Genomic DNA, 24,473 nt, shown 5'->3' with positions numbered 1-24,473 from the left:
AGTGAAAAGTTATATGGCAAAGACAAAGTTAAAAAGCAGATTATCTTTCAATAAACGGTTTTACATGTGAAATGTGGTGTAAACCTTTACTCTTACTAGTACGCAGAGTTTCAACTTCAACGCAATTATCATGTGGTATACGTCGGATTCTGTAAGGTCCATTGTAAACTAGAAAGAATTAGTGACTCAAGTCTTTCTTCTTATGTGACAATGAATGAGCTTTAATGAGAACTTTCTGGCCAATATATAGTTCCTTTGCATTTGCTTTACCGTGTAGTTTTCTCCTTTTGTCTGCTGCAGATTTTATATTTATAATAGCCAAATCAATTATGTCTTTGTGTCGAAGTTTACGTGTATTCGGGAAAGGTACAAGCTCTCTGATTCTGTTCGGTGGTTCTTCATTCTTTAGTACAAGAGTAGGTGGTAAAACAGTGGAGTTATGAGGCATTTCATTCAGCACGTTTTGAAATAAGTGTAAATATCTGTCCCAATGCTGATGCTTTCTGTGACAATAAAGTCTGCAAAGCTTATTGATTTCTTTCATAATCCGTTCAGACGGGTTACAATGTGGTGAGTACAATGAAATAAAAACAGGTTTGATTTTATGATGCCGAAGCATGCGTGACCAAACAGCAGATCTGAATAGTGGTCCGTTATCTGAAATGACTTTACTAACGTGTCCAACTTCACGTAAGAAATTTTTAACAAAGGCGTTGGATACAGACCGTCCAGTGACTTTACGTAACGGTGTGAAAGAAACAAATTTTGAAGTAAGTTCAACAGCGACTAGAACGTACGAAAATCCATTAGATGTTTTGACAAGCGGTCCCAAGAGGTCAACAGCAGCAAATTCTTTTAATTTAGAAGGAATGATAGAATACAGCGGAGCACGATGGGAGATAGTAGATGGTGTCGCCTTTTGACAAAGTTTACAAATAGACAAGACTCTTCGAATTCTCTTTTCCATATTGTTAAAATAACAAGTGGTTCGAAGAATATCATAACATTTTCGCGGGCCAAAATGTGCATGGCTGAAATGAATGTACCAAATGAGCTTATTAACAAAATCGTCAGGAATGCAAAGTACCCATAGCTTGTCATCAACAGTGCAGCGTTTGAACAGTATGTGGTTTCTAACCAGATAATAATGCCGAATCTGTGTGTGTGTCTTTTCATGCCATTTGCTCTTGATGTCTTTCCAAATCGGATCTTTATCTTGTTCATGAGCAATGTCCTTTAAAGATGTGGGGATGAAGTTTTCAAAGGCGACTTTCTGAATGTAAAGAATACTGAAATTTTTCTGGAGGTTGCCTTCTGTGTTACTTTTCTCAAGCCCAGCAGGTGCGCGTGACAGTGCGTCCGTAACAATATTCTCCTTGCCGGGAATGTAGACTATTGTGAAGTGGAATTCTTGCAGAAACAATGCCCAACGTTTTAACCTGTCATCATTTAATTTTGAAGACATAAGAAATTGTAATGCACGATGATCACTGTATACTTTTACGTGCTTACCAGAAACGGAATTTGTTAAATGCCCAAACGATAGCTAAAGCTTCTAATTCAGTAACGGAATAATTTTTTTCAGATTTTGTTAGCACTCGGCTAGCAAAAGCAATGGTTTTCTGAACAGTAGTGTCACTTTCTGTGACTTCTTGATATAAATGGGCACCAAGACCGACTTTAGAAAAATCTGCGCTAAGGCAGAAATCTTGTGACAGATCTGGATGAGCTAGTATTGGCGCGTTAAGTAGCGATTCTTTCAAAGAATTGAATTCCAACTGTGCTTGTTCGTCCCAGTTCCAAATAGTATTTTTTCGAGTGAGAGAACAAAGTTTCGGTGTAACAAGAATTTGCATATTCAGAAAACGACGGTAAAAATTTACGAGACCTAGAAAACTGCGGACTTGTTTTTTTGTGGATGGAACTGGAATGGCTCTGATTGCTTCTAACTTTTCAGGATCTGGCTGAAAGCCTTCAGAAGAAATAATATGTCCCAAAAACCTCACCTTTGACCTACCGAATTCAGACTTTTCCAAGTTAACTGTAATTCCAGATTCTGCAAAAATACGTAACAAACTGTTGAGGATGCGATTATGTTGTTCCCATGAAGCTTCTGCTATTAGAATATCGTCCACATATAAGGTGATGTGACGTTTTAAGAAATCAGGTAATATGGAATTTAGTCCGCGAATGAATGCTGCCGAAGAAATGTTCAAACCAAAAAGAAGTTTTCGAAACTGATAACAAACGCCGAAACAAAGGAAAGCTGTGTATTTTCTACATTCTGGATGAAGTTCGATGTGATAAAAGCTGGATCTGAGATCAATGGAAGACAACACTTTTACACCATTAAAATTTTGAAGAAGTTCTTCCAACGTTTGCGGCCTGTCTGTTTCAGGAATAATGATAGTATTGATTTGTCTCGAATCTAAGACAAGCCTAATCGATCCATTTTTCTTCTCAACAACATGTAATGGATTGTTGTATGAGCTTACTGCAGGCTCAATAATGCCCTCGTCAAGCATAGATTGTATTTCTGTTCTAACACGGTCCCTATAATGTGCTGGAACTACGTATGGTCTAACACAAAATTTAGTATGCTGACGAACACGAAATTGGTATTGAAATCCCTTGATTGTTCCTGTTTTGTGAGTAAAAACTGTGGAATGTGCTTGAAATATCTCAAAAAGGTCCTGCCTATCAGTGTCATTACAATTCTCAATTGTTTGAATTTTATTCTGAATTAACTCATTAGTTTCAAATATGCCGTCGATATCATCCCTGTCAGTACTTTCAGAGTGATTGTTAGTGTCTAGTTCCGTAGAAAATTCCGAACTGTTGTCTAACAGAAGGTAAAGCTGATTAATTTCCTCGTCATGGTTTGAGAGCCAATCTTCAAATTTCAAAGCTATTGACTTACCTTCTTTCTCTAAACTTATTTCAGCATCGTGAAAGTTTAGGATTGCTTTGTATTCATTCAAAAAGTCTACTCCCAGTATAATTTCCGTCGACAATAATGGAACAATAAGAAAGTTCATAGAGAAGCTGTGGCTTTGACAAAAGAATCCTAAGTTGGTTTGTTGGCGTACATCTACACTTTTTCCAACGATTGCACCTTGTAATTTAATCTTACGTAACGGAAGTGTGGGGCAATCGTTCGATTTGTTGCATTTGCTAAAAGCTGTTTCACTAATTACTGAAATGGGACTGCCAGAGTCAAGTACTGCCATTAATTTTACGTCATTTACAGTAATGTGAATCACAGGCTATGCAATGTTGTTATGTTTTACGTCGTGTTCCTGGAGTAAGATGTCCCTATTGTCTTCCATTTTTACGTAATTACTAGCTACGGCAGCTGCGTCGTCAGTTTCATAAGTAAGTTTTGTGGCTGCCAGCGGTATGTGTCATTGCCTATTGTGTCTTTGTTGGCGCGCGTCGTTATTGGGATTTGGAGAATTAACTTCTACAAATTCACCTTGTCGAGAGGGCCCTGCTCTGTTTGAATCCCGCCAGTTCTGATGCAATTCAGGTCTGTCGTTACGATCATATCGTCTGTCGTCATGTCGGTAGATTCCATAGTTTCTTTCTTGTCGTTCACGTGGTGGAGAATTTCTCCCTGAATCGTAACTGCGCGCTGGACCATTGCGTCTAAAGTTATTGTGTCTCCCTTGATAATAATTATTTTGGTTCCCATATTGTCTGTTTCTCTGATTGTCTCTGTGATAGTCATTACTGCGGAGAGGTGATCTTTCCCTGTAATTATTACTACTCTGCCAACGGTTGTCATACGGGTGGTGTTTGTTTTGGTCACAATTTACGTTGTAAGAATCGCCTTGTCGTGTATTATTTCTGTCATCGCGGAATTGTGACAGATGTGACCTGTAATTGTTGTGCTCCTGTTTTCGCGTTCCGCGATTGTCAGTGTCAATTTCCAGTTCTTGTAACAGTCCCTGAAAAGTTTTAATGTCGTCTTTGCAACGTCCTGCTAAAATAATATGTCGTAAATGTTCAGGCAGTTTGATTAAGCAAATGCGGATGAGTTCTGAGGGGCTGTATGGGTTTGAAAGATACTGATTCTTATGCAACATGTCTTCAAAATATTTCATAAGACTGGAAACATCAGATTGTTCGAAACGTTTCATCATTATGATGCTATGTTATACTCGGTCTTGCGTAGCTTGAGACCAATACGCTGAGAGGAAGGCATGATAAAATTCTCCTTCACTGTGACAATCGTGAACGACCGATCGCATTCTTACAGCTGGTTCATTCTCCAAGTAGCCACACATAAATTCTAACCTGTGCTCCAATGACCAGTTGGGAGGAAAACAATGAGAGAATTGATGAAGCCATGCTTGTGGATGAATGTCGTTGTCAAAATTCTTAAATGTTTTCAATTTACGTGTAGTAATGAACAGTTTATAGTCAAAATCATCGTGTCCGCGAGTCGCACATCGCTCATTGTTACTTCGTTTCGGTGGTTCCATCTCAAAATCCAATGCGCCTTGCCAATTTCTTTCATAATTTCCAAACTATCCTGTGTTATTATTTTGTGGTTGTTCCGTATTTCTATGTCCCTCTTCCCGTACTGGAGTGCGAGTGTCCTCTGAAATATGTAATTATTGTATTACTTATGCCAATTGATCTTGTACTTTCCGGATTTCTCTTTTGTACTGTGTATTGATTTGATTTTGATTTTGTTTGAATTTTCTAATTTGTTCATACTCTTCAGTGTCCGTGAAGGCTGCAGGACTTGTGTTATTCAGATCATCATCTACCTTTGTAGATAAGTTAGTGAACTGATCTGAAAGTTCTGCTACTTTATTCGATAGTGAAATTATTTCCTCTGTGTGTTTTTCTGAACCAAGTTTCAGAGTGTCCATTTGCGTTGAAATCGTATCTACTGTATCCTTTAAGTTTTCCTGAGTTTTTTAAGTTGCGTAACCGAATCGATAGATGCAACTGAGTCAATTTTAACTTGCAAGGTGTCGTGATTTTCATGTACAATAGTTTGCAGTTTTTTTATGGCTGCTTCGTGATTCTGTAAAGCATTTTCATGACGCGAAAAAATAGGTTGGAAATGCTCACAAATTTGTGTTTTTACGTCATTACAGACATTTTGACATTTCGATTCAATGTTATGTAACTCAGTAGTTAAATCTTCACGTGTTTGTTCAAGTGTGGTGTCTAACTTCCGAAGATTTTATTCCATTCTGTCTAACTGTTGCTGTGTTTGTCTCTGGTGTTGCTCCATTGTGTCTAAATTTTGAAGATTTTGTTCCATTGCGTCTAATTTTTGAAGATTTTTTTCCACTGTGTTTGACTTTCGAAGATTTTGTTCCATTGTGTCTAACTTTTGAAGCTTTTGCTGTGTTTGTCCCATTTGTTGTGTTAATTGTAATAACAATGCACTGGTGTCTGAAACATGTTCCTCAGTGCTTTTCGGCAGTGATTTTGCACTGGCAACATTCACATTTTGACAAGCAGAAAATGTGTCTTGACCTTTTTGAGAAAACGGTGAGGACCAAAAACCTGAATCTACAGTATTTGCGAGATTGTGTCCTGTCATTTCGGATTCCTGAGGCGAGCTGTTGCCGACCGATCGATCGATAATGCTTCCCAGTTCACTAATTGTTTCACTGCCTACACCTTTATTTGCAGCCCGCTCCATTTCCCTATGCACAACTACCAAATTATTACTTTGAACATTAGTTAATTCATTACATGGTGGCGCTAACACACTGCTTTCGTCTTCACTGTCATTTCTCAGTTTACTTGGGAGCCTAGTATTACGTTTTTCACACGCCATTATTGTCACAATATTTCACACGACAACACAGAAAACACAATTTGAAGAGCAAAAATAAGAGAACACATTAACATAGCACTGAAAATAATATCTAGTTAATTGCAAGCGCAGCTGCGAAATACTTGGTGCAAATTTACATGCGTGCCACACCTGTTTTACTGTACAACAATGAAAGACTGCAACTACAAAGGAGATTCTCTCTACAATTACGCGCTAGCAATAAACAAAATCTACACTAATTACACCAACTACAAGAAAAAATCAGAAGATTGCAGTGAGGTATCCTCGGCTAAGGGTCGACGTATGAAACGTCCCCTTAGAACTATTATAAATGACTGTGTTTAAACTGACTCACAATATTTTTTAGCGCAACGCAATCTGACTTTCAATAATCCGTAAAAAAGAATGGCCCTGAATAACATTAACCTATACCTTTCACAAATCACTTACCTCACCAAAAATCTTCGTTACTCAAAGTACTGCAATACAGAGAGCGCCACTACTGCCAGCTAAATAAAAGATTCAAACTACTGAAGGCACTAACTACTAATAGGCGTAGTTAGCAAATGAAAGATTTTGATAGAGAACGAACAATGTATTTACCTCAATAGTGTTCCAAAGTCATAATGTATATAGCAGTTCATGACATCCAGTCTTACAAATCTCTCTCCCCACATCCACCACTGTTGGCGGCTCACCTCCAACTGCATAGCGCTACGCGCTGTTAAAATCCAACTGCCCAACACTACAATGGCAGATAACAATGCAAACTAGCCACAGACTGCACACAGCACAGCCAGTGATTTTCATACAGAGCGCTACGTAACGTTGCCAATAAGAAAACATAAACAGCCTGCTTACAAAGGGCACTAACTTTCAATGCATGTAGGTAAAACTATTATAAAATTGATAAATACTTGGTCTGCTCTGTTGTTGGTAATTTTAGCAATAAAGGAACCTAATAATATTCATCAAAGTAATGAATGTGAGCATTTTAACCAAGATTTTTCTTTATCTTGTATCTTCTAGTCATAATACTGTTGTTAAAGCACCTACCGTAATCAACTGTATAAAATGACAAACGGCACTGTTGTAATAATGTATCAATTGTCAACTTTTAGCGGCTTCTGTAATGATAATGCGCATTGTATCTAGTGAGTGAGAGAGTTCTTTTAGCCTGGCAGCTATGCGTTAATTTAACAGCTTTCGCAACTTTATTTAAACTTGTAAAACGTGATTTTAATATTTGGTTTAAAGTATAATAGGCTCTTTTATTTCAATTTCCAGTTGCTTTCTGTTGCACAGGGTTTGGCTAGTTTGCCGCTGGTCTACGCAAATTTTAGAAAACTTATAACATTGTAAAATAAGATGACTTCAAGGCCTATTGTGTCTGTTATAGGCTGGTACAGGATTTAGAGAACTGAAACGTATTAAAAATGCTTGAAATGGATTGTTTGAACTTTGCTTTCTGAAATATTACACTTCATTTGAAAAAAGTATCACTTTCATTGGCGAAAAACTGAGGTGAGTTCTTATTTCATTTCATATCTACACTTTCAGTAAGTCACTGTATGGATTTCAATAGACCTCATGCCCATATGAAGGAACGATATGATGGGGAGCTGTTGGCTGTTTTCCAACTTTTCTGGAGATACATACACGACAATCTATAATGGGGATAATATTTACTTCATTGTATATCATACATACTTGTTCTCCAGGAAAAAACCTCTAAGGAACTATAACCAGGGTTAAAGACAGTTGTGAGAAATTTGCTCTTTCTTGCACAGTGCGTAGTTTCTGAGACCCTTAATACTATCATAAAATGACACAGCTGATTTTTGTTCTCATCAGCTTGTCTATAAACAGTACGTCCGCTAGATTCATTTTTATATCGTGTAAACTGATATTTATTATCTGACACGATGCCGGACCAAATTGAAGCAGTTCAAATACCGACGACTAAAACGTTTTACTGAAGAATATCTGACTCATTTGACAGTCTCACATCCATAAATCCCTAGTCTGTGAGATATCTCAGAGATTTGGGTTTTAATTCACAAAGCAGCAATGATATTCGGCCGTTGTACTGTGTTCATAGGTTCTGGATGTTTGTCCAACTCTGTAATCGAATGTTCTTGACAAAAATGCTTTACACAAAAATGTTCCCTAATGTCTGTTGCACACGGTGTCAGCAAGTTGCCAAGAACGGGTACGTACTGTTGTAAGGAAAACTCAGTGTGCGAGATGAATGTGGATATTTAGGCGCTTGAAACTCATCTTGAGATCGACTCCCCGAGTCCGCTGCTGCGAGAGATGAAAGAACAGACTCTTTATGCAGTACCATAAAGTGAAAAGCTGAAGCGTTGTCGGTGTCAATGCCTTAGAAACAATGACGGACAGTTGAGGAAGCTTTCGCGTGATTACTCCAGTTCTTCGTTGTCTACGTCTCGGAGCTGTATTTTCTTCTTACCGTTTACATTCACTTAATGAGTCACTCACAGCAGCTCAGCAGCAGTATATCAAGAAGATGCTTGCTGTTGTCAAAAAAATACCTTGTCCTCCTGCGCTGTCAAAGACAGTAAATGAAAATGATAGTAGGTGCAGAATGGAAGTAGGCTGTTTCTGACTCTCTGAACAAATTATACTAATCAGAATGTGATCTACAAGCAAGACAGCTATTCACTGTTTTCTCTCACTGTAAAGTTCTGTTCCAATACAATTTCAGGCAGATACATGTTTTCAAAAACTTAAGCTATCTCTGCACCTCTGTCAAAATGAAGAATATGTCGGAGACATTCGTTATTTTCACGTAAAACTCTTCTCCTTGAGCTTACAAGTAGGTCAAAAAGCGATATAATCAGCCAGACTTCAACCGTTATTACAGGGTGTCCCAGTACGCTAATAGACTTTGAACAATTGGGAAGTGAAATTCATTCACAAAGGAACATCTGAACTTCATGTACCACACTCAAAAATGTATGGCCTATTAAAAATGCTTTGAAAATGAAGGAAATTAGACCAGTGGTGGGAAAAAAGTTAACAGACAACGATATCGGTCAATGAGTTGCAGCCTGCCTACTGACTTAACATTATTTGCAAATATCGTGTTTCACCAAAGAATTGAATTTCCTGATGAATTTGCAGTGTATTATATTTTATAGGGAAGGAATGTGATTTTGTGGTCCAAGGTAAATCCTCATCAGTACAAGACTAAGCGAGAAATGGAATTATTCACTTTACCTTCTCGTGTCCGGAAACCAAATGTCATTAAACCGCCCTGGATGTCATGATTATACCTGTTCGGTCCTTTTTCTTGAAGGATATAAGAATGGAAGTTCTTATTTGTTATCCTGTAAAAGTGGTTAATTCGACAGCACTAAGAGGACGGAATCACACATCATGTGAGGCTGCAGTGGGACAGAGACCAGCACACGTTGTTATTCGAGTGTGTGAGTTCTTTCACGATATCATTCAAATGACCAGCATGAAGCCCAGATCTAACCACGCCAGGTAACCCGTTACGGGAATAATCATGTCCCATGTGGTTCACGGTTAGTACAAGAGTAAGGAACAAATGTGCCTGTGTACCTTACTTTCACGTGTCCAGAAACAAAACTATACTATTTCAGCCCAGTATTGGCCCACGTCCAGAGCTTGTTTCTCCTACAGCCACACATTGTCGCTGTTATAGGTATAGGAACAGTTTAAACAGGCCGGGAGGTTTTCACGTTTTGCACACCTCCTTCCCTGCCGAAACTGTCCCTACACGTACAACCCCGCCGATACGTGGCTGGACAAGGAAGCTAATATGTTCTGTAAGGTGAAAAGAAGGACATGAACACGCAGAGATCGCAGTCTACATCACAACGATACACACACACACACACACACACACACACACACACACACACACACATCCGCTTGATACGTACACTGTCCGCTCACATTAATGTATCCGGCTGCCAGAAGTCCGAATAACTGCTGCAAGACGTGCAGGAAGAAAGCCAGTGAGGTTCGTCTACATCACAACGACGATACAGACACACACACACACACACACACACACACACACACACACACACACACACACACATCCGCTTGATACGTACACTGTCCGCTCACATTAATGTGTCCGGCTGCCAGAAGTCCGAATAACTGCTGCAAGACGTGCAGGAAGAAAGCCAGTGAGGTTCGTCTACATCACAACGACACACACACACACACACACACACACACACACACACATCCGCTTGATACATACACTGTCCGCTCACATTAATGTGTCCGGCTGCCAGAAGTCCGAATAACTGCTGCAAGACGTGCAGGAAGAAAGCCAGTGAGGTTCGTCTACATCACAACGATACATACACACACACACACACACACACACACACACACACATCCGCTTGATACGTACACTGTCCGCTCACATTAATGTGTCCAGCTGCCAGAAGTCCGAATAACTGCTGCAAGACGTGCAGGAAGAAAGCCAGTGAGGTTCGTCTACATCACAACGACACACACACACACACACACACACACACACACACACACACACACACACATCCGCTTGATACGTACACTGTCCGCTCACATTAATGTGTCCGGCTGCCAGAAGTCCGAATAACTGCTGCAAGACGTGCAGGAAGAAAGCCAGTGAGGTTCGTCTACATCACAACGATACACACACACACACACACACACACACACACATCCGCTTGATACGTACACTGTCCGCTCACATTAATGTGTCCAGCTGCCAGAAGTCCGAATAACTGCTGCAAGACGTGCAGGAAGAAAGCCAGTGAGGTTCGTCTACATCACAACGACACACACACACACACACACACACACACACACACACACACATCCGCTTGAGACGTACACAGTCCGCTCACATTAATGTGTCCGGCTGCCAGAAGTCCGAATAACTGCTGCAAGACGTGCAGGAAGAAAGCCAGTGAGGTTCGTCTACATCACAACGACACACACACACACACACACACACACACACACACACATCCGCTTGATACATACACTGTCCGCTCACATTAATGTGTCCGGCTGCCAGAAGTCCGAATAACTGCTGCAAGACGTGCAGGAAGAAAGCCAGTGAGGTTCGTCTACATCACAACGATACACACACACACACACACACACACACACACACACACACACACACATCCGCTTGATACGTACACTGTCCGCTCACATTAATGTGTCCAGCTGCCAGAAGTCCGAATAACTGCTGCAAGACGTGCAGGAAGAAAGCCAGTGAGGTTCGTCTACATCACAACGATACACACACACACACACACACACACACACACACATCCGCTTGATACGTACACTGTCCGCTCACATTAATGTGTCCGGCTGCCAGAAGTCCGAATAACTGCTGCAAGACGTGCAGGAAGAAAGCCAGTGAGGTTCGTCTACATCACAACGATACGCACACACACACACACACACACACACACACACACACACATCCGCTTGATACGTACACTGTCCGCTCACATTAATGTATCCGGCTGCCAGAAGTCCGAATAACTGCTGCAAGACGTGCAGGAAGAAAGCCAGTGAGGTTCGTCTACATCACAACGATACAGACACACACACACACACACACACACACACACACACACATCCGCTTGATACGTACACTGTCCGCTCACATTAATGTGTCCGGCTGCCAGAAGTCCGAATAACTGCTGCAAGACGTGCAGGAAGAAAGCCAGTGAGGTTCGTCTACATCACAACGATACACACACACACACACACACACACACACACACACACACACACACACACACACATCCGCTTGATACGTACACTGTCCGCTCACATTAATGTGTCCGGCTGCCAGAAGTCCGAATAACTGCTGCAAGACGTGCAGGAAGAAAGCCAGTGAGGTTCGTCTACATCACAACGATACACACACACACACACACACACACACACAGACACACACACACACATCCGCTTGATACGTACACTGTCCGCTCACATTAATGTGTCCGGCTGCCAGAAGTCCGAATAACTGCTGCAAGACGTGCAGGAAGAAAGCCAGTGAGGTTCGTCTACATCACAACGATACGCACACACACACACACACACACACACACACACACACACACATCCGCTTGATACGTACACTGTCCGCTCACATTAATGTGTCCGGCTGCCAGAAGTCCGAATAACTGCTGCAAGACGTGCAGGAAGAAAGCCAGTGAGGTTCGTCTACATCACAACGATACACACACACACACACACACACACACACACACATCCGCTTGATACGTACACTGTCCGCTCACATTAATGTGTCCGGCTGCCAGAAGTCCGAATAACTGCTGCAAGACGTGCAGGAAGAAAGCCAGTGAGGTTCGTCTACATCACAACGATACGCACACACACACACACACACACACACACACACACACACACATCCGCTTGATACGTACACTGTCCGCTCACATTAATGTGTCCGGCTGCCAGAAGCCCGAATAACTGCTGCAAGATGTGCAGGAAGAAAGCCAGTGAGGTTCGTCTACATCACAACGATACACACACACACACACACACACACACACACACACACACACACATCCGCTTGATACGTACACTGTCCGCTCACATTAATGTGTCCGGCTGCCAGAAGTCCGAATAACTGCTGCAAGACGTGCAGGAAGAAAGCCAGTGAGGTTCGTCTACATCACAACGATACACACACACACACACACACACACACACACACACACACACACACATCCGCTTGATACGTACACTGTCCGCTCACATTAATGTGTCCGGCTGCCAGAAGTCCGAATAACTGCTGCAAGACGTGCAGGAAGAAAGCCAGTGAGGTTCGTCTACATCACAACGATACACACACACACACACACATCCGCTTGATACGTACACTGTCCGCTCACATTAATGTGTCTGGCTGCCAGAAGTCCGAATAACTGCTGCAAGACGTGCAGGAAGAAAGCCAGTGAGGTTCGGAAGGTAACGACAGGGATGTGAGCAAAGGCAGTGCTGAAGCCAGCTAGGTTAGGTTTCACAATTAAGGATCTAAAGCGCGAACAGCCCGATCTAGGTAGTCACACATATTCTTAATTGTATTTAAATCCGGGGACTTTGGTAACTGGGGACTACGGTACACTCAACTTGGAGCTATTCGAAACATACACGTACACTGTGAGCTGTGTAACACGTTCAGTGGGTGCCAGGATAAACGAACTGCATGTATGGGCGGTGCCCAAGGATAGACGCACGCTTATCATGATCCATTGTGTATTCCAGAATGCCAGGATCACTTGGGGAATGCTACCAAGACATTTCCCACAGCATAACGCTACCTCCCCCGGTCTGAACCCTATCGACGGTTGTCACAGGGTGTCTGCTTTCAGGCGTTTGGCGCTGTACACGCCCAAGGCCATTTGTCTGATGATGATTCATCTGGCTGGGACACCTGTCGCCACTCAGTGGTCGCCCAGCTGCATTCATCGCCGGTGAACAGCAGGCTGCATTGGAGTATGAACCAGGTGCCTACTTGTGGAGATCAATACACAGCAACGTTCGCTGAATGGTTATTGAGAAGACATTGTTGGTAGCCCTGTGGTTCATATGGCCGATCAGTTCCCCAACAGTTGCACGTCTATTCGCCCTTACACATTTCGGTAACCCTGTGGTGCACTACAGTTTCCTTGGCGTCACTTCTGGATAGCGCCATTTTGCCCTCCGCATTAAACTTCAGGCATGTCGACACCCAAAGAGCTTACAAACTTACCTCTTACGGAAATGGTTCCACTCTTGGCCCAAAAGCCAATGATAATGCTCTTTTGGAATAAATTGCTACGTCTCCATCCACAGTACTACAACAACTAGACTCTGTTCCAAGGAAAGCCCCCCGCTCCCCCCCCTCCCCTCCCCCCCCCCCCCTGGCGCAACCCGGTTTCAAATGGCTCTGAGCACTATGGGACTTAACAGCTGAGGTCATCAGTCCCCTAGAACTTAGAACTACTTGAACCTAACTAACCTAAGGACACAACACACATCCATGCTCGAGGCAGGGTTCGAACCTGCGACCGTAGCGGTCACGCGGTTCCAGACTCAGGCGCCTTGAACCGCTCGGCCACACCGGCCGGCACGGTTTCATGCACTGCACTGCTAGTGCTGCCAGCTGCTGTCTGTGAGTGGTTACTGCACGTTGACGTCGAACATAAGCAGTGGTCACATTAACGCGACTGTATCCCGTCCTGTACTGATGAATACGTCACCAAAATATGAATTTAGACGCAAGCTTATGAGATCGTTGCTTGTCATGTATTATAACAGAATAAAAATTCTCAACAAGTGCATAGAAACAATATAACTGAAACTTCCTGGCAGATTAAAACTGTGTGCCGGACCGAGACTCGAACTCAGTACTTTTGCCTTTCGCGGACAAGTGCTCTACGATCTGACTTACCCAAGCACGACTCACGTCCCGCCCTCATAGCTTCACTTCTGCCAGTAGCTCGTAGTACAATATAACTGACACGCTGTGTTATTCTAAAGACGTGGCAATAGCGGAAATGTATAATCGTGACTTATACCTTGTTGATACAGGGATTCGGGTATTTCTTGTACATGCTGTAGAAGCAAGAAACTCAGATTAACGAATGACAAGTGGCAAATGATAAATAATCTAATAAAAGGGCGGTGAAACGGTAGAAACAAATACATTCTGAACTTATGCGTAAACTTAATACCATCCAACAGCACTGATCCGAATTCACAGTTGATTTAGCGCAGTTATTCCTAAACTTTTCTAGCTGATGCCCCTCGTTGCAGCCCCAGAATATCACATTCTCTGTAACATTATTTATTTATTTTTTATTTTTTCGCTTCTTTCGATAAACTTTATTTGACGAAAACTTCAATCCACAGTTTACTGCAAAGGGGTTATCCAATATAGAGTGTAACAATTCTGAACTGTTTCAAACGATTTGATAGGTGAAACAGAAACAGTTTTATGTCTTACTTAAGTACCTATTGATCTGTTTTCATCTGAACAATACCTTTCTCATCTAAAGTATTTTATGTGATGAAAGTCGCAAGAAATATTCAGTTCATCAGTCAGATGTGTCTTGAAGCAGCTCCTAAATGTTTGATTTCGAATTATTTAAAGCACATCTAATGTCACTTTCCACTTCCACGCGAATGCCGTGTGTTCAAAAAAATGGTTCAAATGGCTCTGAGCACTATGGGACTTAACATCTATGGTCATCAGTCCCCTAGAACTACTTAAACCTAACTAACCTAAGGACATCACACAACACCCAGCCATAACGAGGCAGAGAAAATCCCTGACCCCGCCGGGTATCGAACCCGGGAACCCGGGCGCGGGAAGCGAGAACGCTACCGCACGACCACGAGCTGCGGGCAAGCCGTGTGTTCTTTTTATGATCGCTAGTGTAGGGTATTCATCTCACGTAGGTATTTAGATGAGACTGTACGAGACATTTAAAGTCTTCTTTGCAACTCCTGGATAAATAGGAAGGAAACTGACTCAAAATTCTTCCAACCCCATTGCTGAAACTGTTGTTAAGCGCTCGAATAACTTTTCAATTTGAACTGTATCCTCTAGCATTCCGTCAGGAAATGCATGTACATAAACAGTGCAAGGCGATCTTGCTAATTTTCACTGTCCATCTTTTGAGGACAAACGAGGAAAATGAAGACTATAGTCTCAATGAATCCGTTCCAGGCGTTCACTGATGATAACTCTGAACTCCTTGACAGCTCACTTTTCCCCGTCTAGAAGTTCACTGAATCGAGAGAATGGGGATAGATGAGTAAAGAGAGCATGAAAAGAGCATCTAGTTGATGCTTCCATAGTTGCATTTCTTCCAACAAGCACCTTATGGTACAATTGCCATCGGTTATTCTGATGTTTGTACCACGGAGTTTGAAATTGAGGCTCTCCGGCATTTCAAATAAGTCTGCAAGATATGATGGAGAAAATGTAAGGCCTTCGAAAGCCCCCAGACTTATTCATGAAAGATTAAATATTAGTGTTCCGCACTGAGATCGTTATATAGTACTTGGAGTAAACAAGCATTCACATCATTTGGCTTAATTTTATCCACTTTCACTGCAATGATCAGTTTCTCAAGTAAAGTCTTAGATGCTAGTACTTGCCTGTGGATCACACAGTGAGAGCCAATAGGACTAGGAAATTTTTTTCTTTGGAAATATTTAGGAAACAGGAAGTTAGACTAACAACATAGGTGCGCCGTCAGTACAAACGCCCATAACTCTCTCTCACAACAAATTCCACTAGGGCAGAAAATACACCATAATCTTCTGCTGATGTTTCCAACATGTTAGGAAACAATACTTCTTCCATTATTTCCTTTTTGTCTACAAATCGGCGGTATACTGTTTAGTAACATTGTTCAGGTGTATCAGCAGAATTGTCACGCTGCGAGGCGAAAAATAGAGACATTTGCAGTCTGCTAACTATCTATTCTTTCAGATTAGGGCCATTTCTTCGATCGTAAGTTGCACACCTTTGTTTGAAGAAGATGTCTCGTCCACGTTTTGCTGATTATCTTCTCCAAAAACCATTCTGGTTGCTTGAAGACTGAAATATTTGGTTAAAATGTCGTTAATATTATGAAGATTTTTTTCTCGTTTTTCTTCTGTTAGGAGAGAAGTATAGTACGATGCGTCAATGATATTATTTTCCTGCTGGAAGACCCCACTAAAGCCCAGTCTCTCGTGATTTAGAAAATTTCTTTTAGCAGGTAAAATTTTTTTTGTCTATTTTTCAACATCAGGTCAGCTGTTATTAGATGACGTACAGAAGTACAGGCCGCAATCAGTCGTTACTGTGGAAATTGTCTCTTTCACTATGCGTGAAACCACACTTAACATATTCTTCATTATAGAAACTTCTTTTGACGTACAATTTTAGTCTACGTACGAAACAAATAAAAATACTGTTTACTTACACAGAGCACGACAGTTATAATGCTGCGTTAAGAACGCAAAGTGCAGACTGAAGAATGTGTTTTGTTAGCAGTAACTTGGAGGAAGAAGTGGAGATCAGTGCCCAACGTCTCGTCGACAACGAGGTCACTAGAGACGAAACATAAGCTATGATTACGGAAGGACGGAGAAGAAAAGCGGCTGTGCCCTATGGAAGAAACCATCCCGGCATTGGCCTTATGCGATTTAGGGAACTCAGGGAAAACCTAAACAGGATGCCCGGAAGCGGGTTTGAACCGTCGTCCTCCCCTATGCACGTCCGGTGTGCTAACCAAAACGCTACCCCGCTCGGTAGTAAGTGGGAGACGCACGGAGTAAAGCAGATGCTACAAAAAATGCGCTCATCAGCTGTAATAAGAACGGAAAAGCCGGTAGAAATAGATCTCGGGGATCAGTTTACATTCCGGAGAAACGCAGGAACACGAGAGGAAATACTGACCCTACGACTTCTCATAGAAGATACGTTTACAGCATTTATAGCATTTGTAGACTTAGAGAAAGCTTTTGACAGTGTTAATTGGAGTACTCTCGTGCAAATTCTAAAGGCGACAGGTGTAAAATACAGGGAGCGAAAGGCTATTTACAATTTGTGGATAAACCAGATGGCGGTTATAAGAGTCGAGGGACACGAAAAGGAAGCAATGGTTGAGAAGGGAGTGAGACGGACTTGTAGCCTATCCCCGATGCTATTCAATCTGTATGTTGAGCAAGCAGTAAAGGAAACAAAAGAAAAAATTTGGAGCAGGAATTAAAGTCCAGGGAGACAGCAAAGGACTTGGAAGAGCAGTTGAATGTAATGCACAGTGTCTTGAAAGGAGGATATAACAAGAACATCAACAAAAGGAAAACGAGGATAATGGAATGTAGTCGAATCAAATAATGTGATGCTGAGGAAATTATATCAGGAGACACTTAAAGCACTAGATAGGTTCTGTTATTCAGGAAGCAAAATAACTGTTATGGTCGAAGTAGGGAAACTAGAGAATGTAAACTGGCAGTGACAAGAAAGGCGTTTCTGAAGAAGAGGAATTTGCTAACATCGGTTATAGATTTGGGTGTGAGGAAGTCCTTTCTGAAAGTATTTGTATGGCGTGTAGCCATGTATGGTAGTGAAACATGAACGGTAAGCAGACAAGAATAGAAGCTTTTGAGATGTGGTGCTACAGAAGACTGCCGTAGACTAGATGGGTAGCTCACGTAACTATTGATGAAGTACTGTACAGAATTAGGGAGAACAGAAATTTGTGGTACAACCTAACTAGAAGAAGGGATCGGTTGGCGGGACCACATTCTGAGGGAAAATCGTAGAGGGAGACCAAGAGATGAATACAGTAAGCAGAGGCAGAAGGCTATAGGTTGCAGTAGTTACTCGTATATGAAGAGGCTTGCACAGGATAGAGTAGTATGGAGAGCTGCATAAAAGCAATGTTTTGACTAAAGACCACAACAGCAGCAAAATGTCTGAACTGTCTGACCGTATACTTCTGCTTTCTCTGAGCTTCCTGTGCCCCCACCGATAAATCACTTATGAACCAATAGCCCTCAGGTGCGCCCCTATCCCTCCCCGTCAACCCTCTCGCCCCTCAACCCAGATTATGAACAATCGATTTAGCACTACGGGATACGAGAAACTATTGGCTGACGTGTTGACTCTCCATAAACAGCTTACTTTGTAATGATTATACACACAAACGGATGGAGTAGCAAAGAATTCGTTCCTCTTGAGGTACGCGCATCTACACCTTCATTCCAATTGCGAACGCCGATGTACAGCATATGGCCGAAGGTACTACGTAACAGCGTATTCCACTGTGTATCCTTTTCACAAGATGCAAGCGAAATCACAGTCGCTGGGCCTCGGTTCATGTCTTAATATTCCTTACCTTCTTCACATGATCCCTCGGCCAAAAATTCGTAGAGAGTAGCAGAAATTTTGCACAGCGTGCTTGAATATCGCTTTAATTATGGTTTTGCGAAAAAGACACCGCCTTCCCTCTAATTACGAGTGGCATTCAGTAATCAATACATTTCATTCGGATTGGGTTACTTTTATTCAGGACTTCAGTGCAGCATATTATTTCTCACTCTTCTTGCTACAAAACTCTATTTTTCAATGTGGTCTCTGTTCGATGCGACTGCCTTACGCCACCTGTATGCCTGCATGGTACCACTCTGCTGGTCGTCTTCGGAGCCAACGGCTGCTGCATCAGTGACCTCCCCACTATCCACGTGCAGAGTGCATCCTTCAATTAGCCAACCGGGTGGAAGCCTGAAACTGCGAGATTCAGTCTTTTGGGTGGATGAGTAACAACAGCCCAATGTAGTTTTGTGAGCTCCTGTCGGCTGCGCAGACTTAACTGAGGTCTTGCATTGCCATGGGGAAGGGAAAGTGTGTTTGCATTTTTGTAGGAGTCACAGCTGCGCGTGGCGAGCTGGAAAGCGGATGAGTGGACAGGTTTGTGCGACCTTGTTGCGATGGTAACAGACGTCTCGCCAAAAGACTCAATTTTGTGGATTGGCAAGAGAGGCAACCCACTATGAGAGGAAGCCGAAAGGCACGCGTTTTAGCTCACGCAGGCTGGCGTGAGGTCTGGAACAGGTCAGGAAATAAGACTAGCAAAAAACGTACGTAGCTGCTGGAATACTTAACGTTAATGCATAATTGGTGGACATCGCTCTTGACGGTACATGTTTTACAGCATCAATACTAACTGGTAATGGCGCCTTGCTAGGTCGTAGCAAATGACGTAGCTGAAGGCTATGCTATCGTCTCGGCAAATGAGAGCGTAATTTGTCAGTGAACCATCGCTAGCAAAGTCGGCTGTACAACTGGGGCGAGTGCTAGGAAGTGTCTCTAGACCTGCCGTGTGGCGGCGCTCGGTCTGCAATCACTGATAGTGGCGACACGCGGGTTCGACGTATACTAACGGACCGCGGCCGATTTAAAGGCTACCACCTAGCAAGTGTGGTGTCTGGCGGTGACACCACACTCACCGTGCTTTGTTCATTGCCAGGTGTCCGTAGACATTCTGCAAGCACCTATTATTGTACGCGATTCTCTGGTTTGACGCTAAAAAAGCTCTCTGCTTGGAATGCAGCTCCGTTAGAGACGCTGGTTTTAAGGTACATATAGCGCTGGAACTTCGTGAAACTATAAGCGCTGAAGCAGGGTTATTCCAAGATGTCCAACAGCAAGCCACGCATTTTTTTCAACTGAAATTGGTCGAGAAAAAGTGGTGCATTACTTATTGGAAGCTTGTCGTATTGCCTCTCAAGTACCTTGACCAGCTGCGTAGCGCTTTCAAATGGTCTATGTGTTCCACAAACTCTTCTCTGTTATCCCGTAGTGACAGCTCTATGCGAACAACAGTACCAAACGTGAATAATTTGAGTACACAGCTGACATCACCTGACACACTGCTTACGGTGGTCTCATCGTCAGTCAGAAGACGCACACCATGAATCGTCAGATGCTAGTCGGTTTCGTCCAAGTCTCGTAATCTTGCATAATTGCTGCTAGGTGTGGGACCCTCTGTTTCACTCTAGAACCTTTTTTTACCGACTATTCTTCAATTTATTACCAGATATTCTATGCTTTGACGTAAAAGGCTGTGCCCTCTCAATATTTTCCTTATTTTAAACCAGTTGTAACAAAAAATGTTTCTTCCCCATGACGATTCAGTACTTTTCACTGGTTATCCGATCTCCAACACCATATTTCAAAGGTTCTGTTCTCTGTGCCTATTGGCGGTCGAATTAGGTTACTTTTTGTGCGTCTAGTATTATTTGCTTTTCTTTTAAGGTACACTCCAGAGCGTTATTCGCTTTAGTAATTAAAAAAAAATCTTCGAGCCCGTTGTGTACATAGCTGCCTATTAAAACTGCAACACCATAAAGTTCATGATATAATCGAGTTCTGCTTATTAAACACATGTAGAGTAATAAGAAGACTACATGATTAACTTCGCAGGTGATTTGGGATTATGCAACGTGTAAAATCTAGTTCAGAATATTGAAAGTGTGTGTGGCATATTTGGCCGAGATATCTCATCCAGGGAGTTCGGCTGTCTGGTGCAGAGATTTTTATTTGGCACCACTGCGGGGACGTGCTTGACGATGATGATGAAATGATGATGAGAACAACACACACACACAGTCCCGAGCAAACATAATCCCTGATACAAACGAGACTCGACGCCCGGCCTCGTAATCGACAGTCAGCGACACTTATGACAAAACCATGAGCTGCTGGTTTACTACGCAGAGGTCCCACCTATGCTAGCAACAGCTGCTCTAATCCGGCTGGGTAGCTACTCGAAATAAGCTGGGATGTCAGGTAAGGGTACGTCATACAATGAAGGCTTTCACGACCTGATGTTTCAGCTGTTGAGAATTCTTCTGGGTTGTATGGCCGTGGTCCATGGAGCTCTTCAATCCCTGACGTTTCGTCCAAGGCTACGTTGGACATCTTCGGAGGTGCTCCTCGTTGTGTTGAGTCTTGTCGACTGACGGGTCGGACGTCGAAGAGCGGCCTAATGCCGTGGAAAGTGGGCGTGATCCGTATTTCACGTGATAGCAGAGATAAACCTTGTCAAAGATAAAATTTTTTAACTATCGATCATAGTACGTCAAAGATACAAACTTCTCATCGAACATGACGTTCGACCGATTTTCAGACCGACTAAAAAAATAGGCCAAACACTTCGTTCCGTTAAGGATAAACGTACGTGTGGCAAGGTTTACATTGGAACTACAAAGAGAAGTGCGAATACACGGTTGAAGGAACATAAAAGTATTTACCGACTAGGGAAAACAGACAAATCAGCCGTGGCGTAACATGCTCTTCAATCTGGTGATCACATAATGAAATTTTCGGAAAATGAAGTTTTATGTACTATGACGAACTATTATCCACGGCTATATAGAGAAGCCATCGAAATATTTAAACATGGGGATAATTTTAACAGAAAATAAGAAGCCATGAAACTCAGTGACATATGGACTGTGGAGCTACAGAATCGATGAGAAGCCTTTATCTTTGACCACGCCCACTTTCCACGGCATTAGGCCGCCCTTCGACGTCCGACTCGTCAGTCGGCAAGACTCAACACAACCAGGAGCACCCTCGAAGATGTCAGAACCCCATTAAGTGACGCAGATGCGAATTCTGCGAAGGGATTGGACCGAGGCTGTATAAAGCGCGATTGCCATCATGATGTGGGGAGTGTTCGGTATGACCTGGTTACTGCAGCATCTATGTGGTCAAAGAGTGTTCTGTGTCAGCTAGTTGAAGCAACATCTAGGTCAGGCTTCAGTAGTTGGAGTTAGCAAACTAAGGACCTAGCCAGGAGTCTGATTACATTCTACCAGGTGACCGTCTGGATTTGTAAGTCTTGTGAGGGTTCCAGAGTCTGTTTCCGATCACTTGAGTGGCACTTCGTCCCAGTTTTACCTGTGGGGAACTCTGATGATTTTTACTACAAATCGGCACTTAGAATTTGGCGTCGTAAGTCGGGTTGACTCTCATTCGATGAGAGTTTGTCTGCAGTTTATTCTCCTTAAATGATTAACAATGAATATAGTTAATGTTTTCAAGCAGGTAGTTGGTTTCGCCCGTCTTTAAGTCTTTATGAACATTTTGAAGACAATAAACCTTTATTAGTGGAAACTGAGTTATTGTAGTTGCAGATCCTCATTTCACGTAATTTGCACCAGGGTAGTGCCTAGCTGTTAATTATTTCACTTGTTAATAGCATCAGGGCTATTTTACTTCATTATTCGAGTGACTAATGGGCACAGTACAGGAAAGCTGAATTTATCGTCCACAGTGAAGGCAGCGGGAGCCACGATATTTAATTTACGGAACAACAGTTTTTCCCCGTACCGTCGCAATTGTTGTCCCGGTTCCGGGATCTAGTTAGCTGCTCAACTAGACCCCAAGGCTATCGTTACAAGGTGCGAAAGGCAACTAACAGAGACACGTGTTCGATTCGTTTGCGTCGTGAACGCGGTTCCGTCACCGCCGTCGCTGCCCCCTCGCCCCATCAACAAACACATTGCAGCGCTACGCACCGAAGGACTGGGCTCCAGTGAGCCACGGCAGAGGTCACGCACCCGTCGTCGTCGTGGTCTCTACGGCGACGCACCGCAGCGCAGTTCCGCAACCAGGGTCCGCCCCAGTGCGCCACGCGTCCTCCGTTTTCGTGCCGGGCAGCCGAAGCGAGACACCATCAACTTCACACCACCAGTAACACAACGGTCGCAGATCGGAGTTGAGTTGAGCGGCATTCACTATTTGCAGCTTGCTACCTGTGGTTGATGGTTTCACACAATCGTCCATTGAGTGTGTCTCAGGCCGAGTAGACAGCAATGCTCTTGTACCTGAGAGAGTCCTGATAAAAATTCTTGAGGAAGCGGAAAGTATGTTCGCATCAAGAGACCCACTTGCACTGCTGCAAGTTATTATTCAAGAAGTGGGAGTAACTGATACGAGGGTGAGTCAAATGAAAACCTTAAATATTTTTTTAAATATTATTTATTGTGCAGAAGTGGTACAAAGCGTTATCACTTTTCAACATAATCTCCCCCACGCTCAATGCAAGTCCTCCAGCGCTTACAAAGTGCATAAATTCCTTTAGAAAAATTGCTTTTGGTAGTCGGCGCAACCTCTCATGCACAGTGTGGCGTACCTCTTCATCAGAACGGAACTTCTTTCCTTCCACTGTGTCTTTGAGTGGTCCAAACATATGGAAATCACTTGGAACAAGGTTTGGTGAGTATGGTGGATGAGGAAGACACTCAAAATGCAGTTCTGTGATTGTTGCAACTGTTGTACGGGCAGTGTGGGGCGTTGCATTGTCATGTTGCAAAAGGACACCTGCTGACAGCAATCCACGTCACTTTGATTTGATTGCAGCCCGCAGATGATTTTTAGGTGATCTATGATGCACTAGTGACAGTGGTCCCTCTAGGCATGTAATGCTACAGAATGACGCCCAAAAGAGGGTCAGCATAACCTTCCCTGCTGAAGGTTCTGATGAGGAATGGCGCCATTCCTTGCTCGTTCTCTTCGTTTCCGATTGGTGGAAGTAAACCCAGGTTTCGTCTCCAGTAACGATTCTTGCAAGAAAGCCATCACCTTCTCGTTCAAAGCGCCCTCGTAAAATTAAAAATAAAGTTAAGGGGACTGATGAAATAAAAGAACAAATGCAGAACTTTGAAAAGATTTAAGAGAGCGAAATGAGGAAACCAAAAACATTGTAGAGGGGCTTAGCGAGACATAGAAAAAGTTGGAATATCGAATTACGGCTATCGAGAGTAATTTGGGACAGAGGATAGATTCTCTGAGGACAGAGGGCAATAAAAAGGTGAAAGAGGCGGAGTATGTGCTGAAATCGGTGTTGGAGAGCATAGGCCATGTGGTTCAGTGCCAGACGGAGGCGAAGGCGGAGCTAGACTCAGCAAAGTCTGAAACGAGACTTTCGTCGCTGCTGCTGCTAAGGAAGAGAGAAATCACGTCTGTTAAGGCCTCATTACGAAACGCTGTTATGACTCAGGGAGGGACGACGCATTTAGTAACAAGTCCCAAGCTAAAATATTTTAGTGGAGAGGAAAA

The sequence above is a fragment of the Schistocerca cancellata genome, chromosome 9 (genome assembly GCF_023864275.1).
Source record: "Schistocerca cancellata isolate TAMUIC-IGC-003103 chromosome 9, iqSchCanc2.1, whole genome shotgun sequence".
Taxonomy (NCBI): Eukaryota; Metazoa; Arthropoda; class Insecta; order Orthoptera; family Acrididae; genus Schistocerca; species Schistocerca cancellata.
This window is presented reverse-complemented; position numbering follows the sequence as displayed.